General features: G+C 33.6%; 1 pseudogene; it reads right to left on the reverse strand.

The window, feature by feature from the left end:
* Positions 1–2536: 2536 nt before the first annotated feature.
* On the reverse strand, positions 2537–2656 carry LOC120590179 (uncharacterized; annotated as a pseudogene).
* Positions 2657–9598: the final 6942 nt, after the last annotated feature.

Here is a 9598-nt window from a genome sequence, read left to right on the forward strand (position 1 = left end):
CTAGGCAGAAGCAGAAAGAAAAAAGACCTCCATTATGTTACGTGTCTGCTCATCAGCAGAACAAATTCCCAAGGCTCTCTGTTTCTAATCAGAGGGAAGTAATTTTCCGTTCTCACCTGACTGACTCTCCAACTTGGCCCTTGGTGCTGACTGCTCTCCAATCCCTCCCTGCAGGTACTCAGTTGCAATTTTTAGTGAGTGCTAAATTTCACTCATTGAACATTTCACTACTAAGTTACTTCTCCCCATTGTCCAACTCACTTAAAGTTACACCACCAATTTAACCAAATTTCAGTTAAAAATTAAGCAAACAAATATATAAACCTTTATAATTTTAAGATTTATTCTGTACTTATGAGTAGAAAAATGCCTTCTGACATAATCATAAAAATCATCACCACCACCATCATTATCATAATCATCGATACCATTTATAGAGTACTTTCTATGTTCTAGACAGTGCACTATATAATGCTCAGGCATTGTTTCACTCAGTTGGTAGTGTCTATGCATATATATAACTTAGAGGGGTTCAATATATGTCAATGTAGGTGGGATTCACACATATCAATCCAGTTTAACAAATCCTTGCGAGTTAGCTGTTATCATAACTTTACAGATAAGAAAATGAAGTTCCAAAGTTATGCAGCCTATCGAGGGCAGTTTTAAAACTGATAGAACCAGTTTTAAATATGTTTAATTATTTTAAGTTCTAAAAACACATGAAACGCTCAAACCCAAGTGAGGATGATCTACCAAAAATATCCTTCATATTTATGTGTTTATCAACTAGAAAAGTCCATGGCATGTATAAATACAAAATATACAGGAATGTGTAGAGTAATAGCAAGTTTCAATTCTCTAAAAAATGAAAACAAAGACAAAATACTTAGGAAGAATTATATTTCTGTTTGAATGATTATGGCTCAAATAACATCTACACTGTTACTTTATTAGTCTTATAATTATTTTCATCTCAAATCTTAATTTCATATATTACACTAAAATATAATCTCTCTGTCCAAACCAATGCTCAACTTATAGAGGCAGACACAAGAGAAGAAATCGACTAGAGGCTATAACACAGTAGGAATGGAAAGTATTTTGTTTAAACAAAGTATCTTATACTAAAAATGTGCTTTTGAACAGTTGCTAAAAGTGCGTCAGTGCCACAGATCACCTTGTCAGTGCTCTGACAGGAAAGCTGACATTTAAAGGTGAGTTCCAACTGTTTCCTTAATTTATAGTGTAAGAATTGTGCAGCCACCTGTCCGAGGGAAGCAACCATGCAGGGTTTATTGGTCCCCAAGCACTTTTGCCACCCGTCTTGTTAGACCTCTTGTACCAATCTGCATTTCTAGTAGACTCTAAGCTTTTTAATCACCTATTTTTCTTTTCCAACCTTTGTGTCAAATAATTTTACCTAAATTTGAATGGTGGGAGAAAACAAACAAACATTCTTAACAACTGAAAAGCCAATATATCTGGCTTGGCTAATGTTCCAATTATTACTTCATGGCAAAAACTTTCCCTCTGGGTTTTAAAGCTTTCAATAGAAATAAGTTTTTGTAAGCCTTATATAACATTTCAACCAACTTGGCAACCATATTTTGAGTGCTGTTAATAAATCAGGCATCGAGGCCCTGACTGTAACCTCATTCTCTTACAATTGCATATGATTTATCAGATATCTTTCCTTCGTGTACTATTGATGTTTTGCCAGTTACAGTCTAAGTCAACAAGGTCAAGACCCAGAAGGGTCTAATAAGACTCAAGTTAGTGAAGGTTCATATTTAAGCATTAGAAAAATAGGCTCAATTATATCTGCCAGAGTCATTTCAGAAAATTAAATCCAATTAAATATAAAACCTCATAGCCAAGTGTCTGGTATATACATGAGTGTTAAAAATCAAAACAAAATATTATTTTCTTTCTTCTCTCCATCTTTCTTTCTTTGCTAAATACAATAGAGCTCTGATGGGAATTAACAGGAACTAAACAATTCAGCTTCGTTCATTTACTTAGGGGTTGCAAATCGACTGGTTATCACTTCACATCATCTTTCTACTCTCTAGTAGTGGGAGAGCTTCCTATTCTTTCTCAGTTTTAAGAGTTTTCAAGTTAGGATCGACGTAGTAGTGTTCCTTAATTATATATATTATATTATTCTAGATGCATTTCTTTTTCGTTGTTTTGTTGTTTGCTGGCTTATCATATTTTGGGGAAAAAATTGTTGAAAAGTACAAAACATTATAAAAAAGAAACACTGAATTTTGCACTCTGGAAAATATAGACAGAAGTATAGGTAACTGTTTCTAAGTTACAAAAGATAACCCCTTTTTTCATTTAAAACCACCTTAACTTATATGGTACACACTTTCATCTTCTAATATTTATCTATCTATCTATCTATCTATCTATCTATCCATCTATCCATCTATCCATCCGTCTATCTATTTGTTTTTAGGTGAGGCAACCCTTGACCTCACAGAATGCAAGGACCTTGTCAGCTTACAATCTTTATTTTTTATTTTGACGCCTGCAGCACCTGGTCTTCTTAGGTGGTCTCTCATCCAAGAACTAACCAGGCCCGACCCTGCTTAGCTTCACGAGATCAGACGGGATCGGGCTTGTTCAGGGTGGCATGGCCGTAGACTCATCTTCTAATATTTAAAGTGTTCATGGTAAGATCGGATGAAAGAGGGCTGGAGTCATCAATCATATTTCTCTCTAAGATTGAATTCCTTTAATCTACTCTATTTTACACTTTCAAAGCATGAAAAGGTTTGTTATACACTCAAGTGGGACCCACTTCCCTAAAGTCTTCGAAATAGTAAAAAAAAAGCTATATATATATTAATTATATATAAAATATATTCATATTTTCCATTCATCAGGAATCTCAATGCAGTCTACATGAGAACACTTATAGCGATCCTTACAGATAGATTAGCTGAAATCAAAGACGCTAGTCACTGTATCTAAGGCAGTAGAGACAGAGTCCTCCTGTGAATATTGGTAACAGTGTTATATTACACTGCTTGGGCTAGTGCCTGCATAGTGTTAGAGAAATGAACTAAGTGGGAAGAATAACATGAATTTGCATGTTAATTGATTGACTGGTTGACTTTTGTACAAATCAGCCATTGTAACTTTGGTTTCCCCATCTATAAATGGAGACGAATGGTGCCTATCTATCAAAAGTTATCATCTCTAAGATAGAGTTTGTTTTTACTGATTTAGAATACTTGATCTTTACATTAAATTACTTTTTTAAAGTCACCTTATTAGTAATAAATCATAGTCTTCTAGCTGAGAAAGAGTTCAGTTTGCCCTAGAGTATGGCCGTGGGGGAACTCCACTCAGACCAATTCTAATTTGCTTCTTGAGGTGCACACATTATTTTTAACGGATCACTTCTAAGAGTTCAGATTTGTGGCAGACGCTAATAAACACAATATTATAATAGCATAAAATCTGGTACAACAGTGTTCAACATATATGCATTAAAAATAAAGCAAACACAAATAAAAATTTAACTTTAAGCCATGATTCCCTAGAGCAAAGAAATCGAAAACCAGAAAGAAAATAGAAATGGGGAAGGATTAATTGCCAGTTCATTTCTAGGGACTATTCTGAGCATTCTGTATATTTTTATCTAATCTAACTTTTTAACTATTTCACATATTTTATTTCATTTAGCCATTTTACTGTTTCAAAGAACTAAGGTTTATTTAATTTAAACATAGTAGTCTCCCCTTATCCAAAGGGATACGTTCCAAGACCCGAGTGGAGGCCAGAAACCAAGGAGAGTACTGAACCTTAGATATACTACATTTTTTTTTCCTATACATGCATACTTATGATAAAGTTTGTAAATCAAGCACAGTAAGATTAACGATAATAACTAATAAAAAAAGTTATAACAATGTACTATAATAAAAGTTCCATGAATGTGGTCTCTGTCTGTGTCTCTCTCTCTTTCACCAAATACTCACCTTTTCACTTAAAGGGAGCACTTTGGCTTCTCTTCGGCATACTCAATGCCATCATCACTACTCTTGTGTTTTGCGGTCATTATTAAGAAAAATCAGAGTGACTTGATCACAAGCACTGTGATACATGAGTCAATCTGATCACCAAGATGTCTATTAAGTGACTAATGAGAAAGGAGCATCTAGATAAAGGTGACCTGAGTATACCAGATAAACAACTGAAGCTGCCAGAAAAATGTGAGTGAAAAGTTAGTTCAGTTCCAGAATGCAGATAACCTCAAAGAATGTTTTAATCTTCAATTTTATTTTATTGATTGTGCAGTTTCATGTACACACATATGTATCATTAGAAATCTTACCTATAAACAGAAATTGATTTTGAATTATTTTAAAAATTGTATAACAGATCCTTTCACTTAAATATGAACTTATTTTGATTTCACAGTCATAGTTCAGGTATATCAAACTACTGACACAATTAATATATGAAATGAAATAAGGTAGGCAGAAATATATGTGTTGTATATGCTATGTTGAAAAAACTATGTACTGCAATACACATGGCCTTATTATATGGATGAACATATTTCTCTTCTCTTGGATTTACCTTTGCATGAAATTCATATTCTCTTAATATAATTAAATGTAATATTTGAATCAGCTGCTAAAATATTCATACAGGCACAACACAGGAAAATATATTAACTTTTTTTAGAAAAAATACAGGATGAGGGAGATGGTAACATCTCTCAATGTTATCAGACACTTCAACCTCGGATGAAGAAAAAGAATCCAGCTTTATGAAGTATAACTGATTAGAGCTCCTGGCTTTTTACGTGACCACCACCAAGAAATGACCAACTGGAAGCAGAGTTTAGCTCTTAAAGATTATTTTGAGCCTGCAATATGTGAGAGAAATGTAGTCAGGACACACTACAAGTTGAAAGATCCTATTATTCTTCTTAAAAAAAAATTCCCAAACTCGTAGGAACTAAAAAGCAAGACTCATTGTATATATCAACATTTACAAAACTCTTTTTATTTCTCTAAGTACAGCCTTTTATTTCCACTAGTAAGCAATTTTGAGGTCTTTGCTGGGAAATGTCTCTACAAGAAACTGACTCTAGAACTGGGCAGTTTTATGTTAAACAAATGGATCTAGCTCTCTGAGATCGTATAAATAGCGCAGTTCATGATACCCAGAGACAGTAGTGGTTATCAGCTGCTTAGAAAGGGACGACTGGCCCTCACGACTGAAGGTGACCTGAGTATACCAGATAAACAACTGAAGCTGCTAGAGGTTCCCCAACACTTGCAGAAACATGACTCATGGTTACTTAGAGAAAAAGAAGCCTCTGTCAATATTCCAGAGCACACCCAGGAATACCACATACTCCCGTCTACTTAGTGATGAATAATTTCAGACATGCATTTTACTTTTCCTTCAGGCCAAAGGAAAACTGGCTGAAACAGTATCTCTTAAAGACTCAGATGTCACAAAGACAAGATAATAAAAAAGCCCACAATTTTAAAGGTCTAATATAGACAATTTACATGAGATGCACATTGTAAGAAGCAATGATACTGCATTTTCTTAAAGACAAAATAATCTATTATAGTGCCCATTGTTTTGATTTTGCTTTCATTTTTATAATGTTTAGGGTGCAAAATATATTTTTCTACAATGCCAAGCATTATTAGGTGTTTAAAAATTTTTAAGTCATCACTTATAAAGACCAAAAAAAAAAAAAAAAAAAACTTTGTTCTGATGTACTCCCAAAAATAACAGTAATTTAAAAACTGTTTTCTCCACATGAATTCAAAAAAAAAAAAAAGAAGAAGAATACAATATTTGCACTGTATTCAAGTCCTGGGGCAAGTAGGAATAAGAGGTACGGTGTCACCGCACAACCAAAGAACAGACAGAGCCTGAGCTCTGTGAGGAGAACCGGGCCCTCTGGAGGGGCGTTCTAAATGGAGCCTACACGGCTATGACATTTTCTGTCTCTTTTAGGGCCACATCATTATCTGGGCTCCCTGTAGCTCGTAGGAAACTTTTCAGTTTCAATGATGTATCTCTATAGTTTTCCTTTGTAGAAAATAACTATTGCTTACTGCAGTTCTTCTTATGCTTGAGCTGTGCACCAGATAAAGCCAGAGAATGGCCAGTAGCCACACTCAGGTCCATGATATGAATTTGGAAGGCTTCAGAGCACCTACTATGAGCAAGGCCCTTCCTGCCACCAGAGAAGCAGAGGTGGCTGTGTTGCCTTTTCGCAATTTCTCCTATTAGTGTTATCACATAATCTTTAAATGAAAAATATCTATTTTCTTAATTGTTAAATAAAATTCAACAGCATTTATGGAATAAGATAACTTCATATTTCATCAGGTGCTTTTAATTATTTGTAACCATTTTAATATATTTGGGTGGGAAAAGGTATAGGTATTATATGTGGAAGTCGTGTTCTTAGCAAAATAAACTTTTCTTCTTCAAGAAAATATGACATTGTTACATTTTTGGAGGATGTCATCTACTAACTAAACAAGGAATACCAAATCTCTCTGGTGTTACATTTGTATCATTAAGTATTAAAAGACAGAATGAGGATTTTTAAATTTGTATTCCTATTTTTATTGTATTTGAAAAATTCAGATCAACTAGAAAAAAAGATGAGCTAAAGAAGCTCCACTGTAATATTAATTGTCCAGAGAATCTTCTCTATTATTTTATTTATCTAATTTTTTTCTTCATTTTCACCATTTTGAAATTTTCCCCTCCAAACTACAATATATTGGAAAAGTTATAAGCACATCAAACTTTTCTAACTTGATTAGAAAGATATAAATCAATTATTTATAAGTACACTCTGATTTTACAATGAAATTTATTTCCACTTAATTTTTATCATTTAATAGAGCTATAATTAATATGTGATAACCTGTACATTTTTAAAGTAGATAAGTTTTAACACACGTATATAATATACCTATGAAAACAACAAAATTATGATAATGAAGACATTCATCACCACCCCAAAAGTTCCTCACACTTCTGTTCTCGTCTTCCCACTCCTCCTCATACCCCCATTTAATGTCTACTAATTCTGATCTACTTTCTGTAACTACAAATTAGTTTCATTTTGTAGAATTTTTTTTATAGAATAGGTATTCTTTTTTGTCTGACCTTTCAATCATAATTATTTTGAGATCATTCTGGTTGCTGTGTGTATTGATAGTTTTCATGTATTTTTTTTTTATTTTAGACATTGTATTTTTCACATCTAGAAGTTTGATTTTGGTCTTTTTAAATATATTTTGCGCCTCTACTTAAAATACTCCATTTATTCTCTACCTTCCTGACTATATAGGATGAAGCTATAGTAACTGTTTTCACATCCTCATTTACTATCATCTGTGTAATTCCTAAAGTATTTTCTAATTCATAGACTTTTCTGCTTAATATGTATCATATTTCTGCCTTCCCCGTATGCTAGGTAATTTTTGATTGGATGAGAAACATTGCTGATTTTGCCTTTTGTGGGTGATGCATAATTTTGTGTTTGCTCTGGGGCAGAGCTAATTTGCTTGGCAACAGTCTGCTCCTTTCAGATTTTGCCATGGAAACAGAGCAACTTTTAGTCAAAGGCTATTCTGACTCCCTAGAGAGGCAATATCTTTCTAAGAACTCTAGTGAAACTTCGTGGATCATAAGATTTCCACTTCAGCTGCTGGGGGCATGAACCTTTTCTGAACTTGTTGGTCCCTGGAACCAGTCGCTCTGCTACTTTCAGTTATTTCTTTTCTGGCCTCCAGAGTTTTCTTATACTCCTTTATTGATCAGTAGTCAGCTGAAATCTGCAGAGAGACTCTCTTCCCTTTAGTACTCTTCTCTGTGGATTACATCCTTCTGACCTCTCTAGGTTCAGAGGTCTTGCTCCTCAGCTCAGGATGGACAGACTTGGCCTGGCCTTCTCATCCTGCATACCAGCCTCGTGACTGTACCCAGGCAGTAATCTGGGGCAGTCACAGTGCTCATTCGTTTCTCTTCTTTTAGGGATCACTTTTCTGCCTGGTCTGATATCTAATGTACAACAATCATTGATACATTTTGTGTTATTTTTAATTGTTTTAGATGAGAGGATAAATCCAATTCCCATTATTCTAGTTTAACTGAAAGAAGTCCTCAATTTAAATTAAGAAGTTTCTTTTTTTCTTTGATACTTAAAAATAGATTAAAATACAAGTCTTGCAATACATGAGCATTACGCAAATCTCGTGACATTTTCTATTTATAGATTTGCTAACTTTTTGCTTCAAATCATTTTGTAAATTCAAATGGACTATATGAAAACTTGACAGAAAACTTTAGGTTTTGATTTTATTTTGATTGATCTGTATTAAAATACAAGATAATAATTAATGATGGTACTAAAGCAAATTTTGGTCAAAATCTGTTGACATTCTTGAACAGAAGCAATGTTTAAAATTGTGTAGAGGCAAAAATTTTAAAACAAATGAAATATTTTCCCATGGACAGCTATGACAAAGTGGAAGAAAAAACTCGCTTTGGGGATTGCACAATTTGAATAGACATATGAGCATCATGGAAGGAAATATTTAATAAATTTGAGTTGTAGTTGTAACTTATAATGACTACTATGATGTATACCTTGGACCTGTGTACATTAAGCATAATATTCTTTACAGCTTATTCTCTCTCACATAAACCATTCTCTCTCTTCCCCTCTCCCTCTCCCTTTCTCTGTCCCTTTTAATTTATTTTTATAATGTGTCCTAATTTGTTTCTTTTTACCATGCAGGGGTCATATTTTGGGCATCACTAAAAGTTTACATTATGACACTGTGACAGATAAGAACTAGCAGGCCAGTTGCCCGGTGACACACCAACTGAACATCAACAGTCTAATGACCCTAATAAAGGAGAACGAATGGAAAAAAAGATCATCATATAGGGCTTTAGAGCCAAGTTATAATAGACATCATATGATCCATGATGACTGGGGGGAACACTAAAACAAGGAAAAATTCACAAAATGACTGATATTAGTGATGACAGGTATCAACAGATGTTTGCCTTTAGCAAAATGAGAATGAGAACCAAAGTAGAATTTCTGTAACTCTGACCATTTAACAGCTGCCACATCTATACATCTACCTATTAGCTAAATTATCAAGAAATAGTTTACCTTAAGTCATAGTATATAAAAAATGGAATACCATTTTTAATGTAAAGAAATAACTATATAAAAATAAATTGTGATTTAAGATTGTTATAAAATGATGATAAAAAAATTCTTTAATCATCAAAAATCATCTATTGAACATAAACACTGATTTATAGAATGGGTTGTCTGAATTGAGATTAGCATTCAATAGTTAGTAGTATTAATAATTTGGTAAGGCAGCTAGATTAATAAGATATTGACTCTGCAATCAAACTATCTTGTTTCAAATTCTGTCTCCACCACTTTCTAGGTGTGTGAACTCAGGCAAATTATTTAATCATTTTATGGTTGAATTTCTCTGTGTTTAAAAAGAATCAAAACTGTATCTACTTTCAAGATTTTTATGTAGATTTG

The sequence above is a fragment of the Pteropus medius genome, unplaced genomic scaffold (assembly GCF_902729225.1).
Source record: "Pteropus medius unplaced genomic scaffold, Ma_sr-lr_union100, whole genome shotgun sequence".
NCBI lineage: Eukaryota > Metazoa > Chordata > Mammalia > Chiroptera > Pteropodidae > Pteropus > Pteropus medius.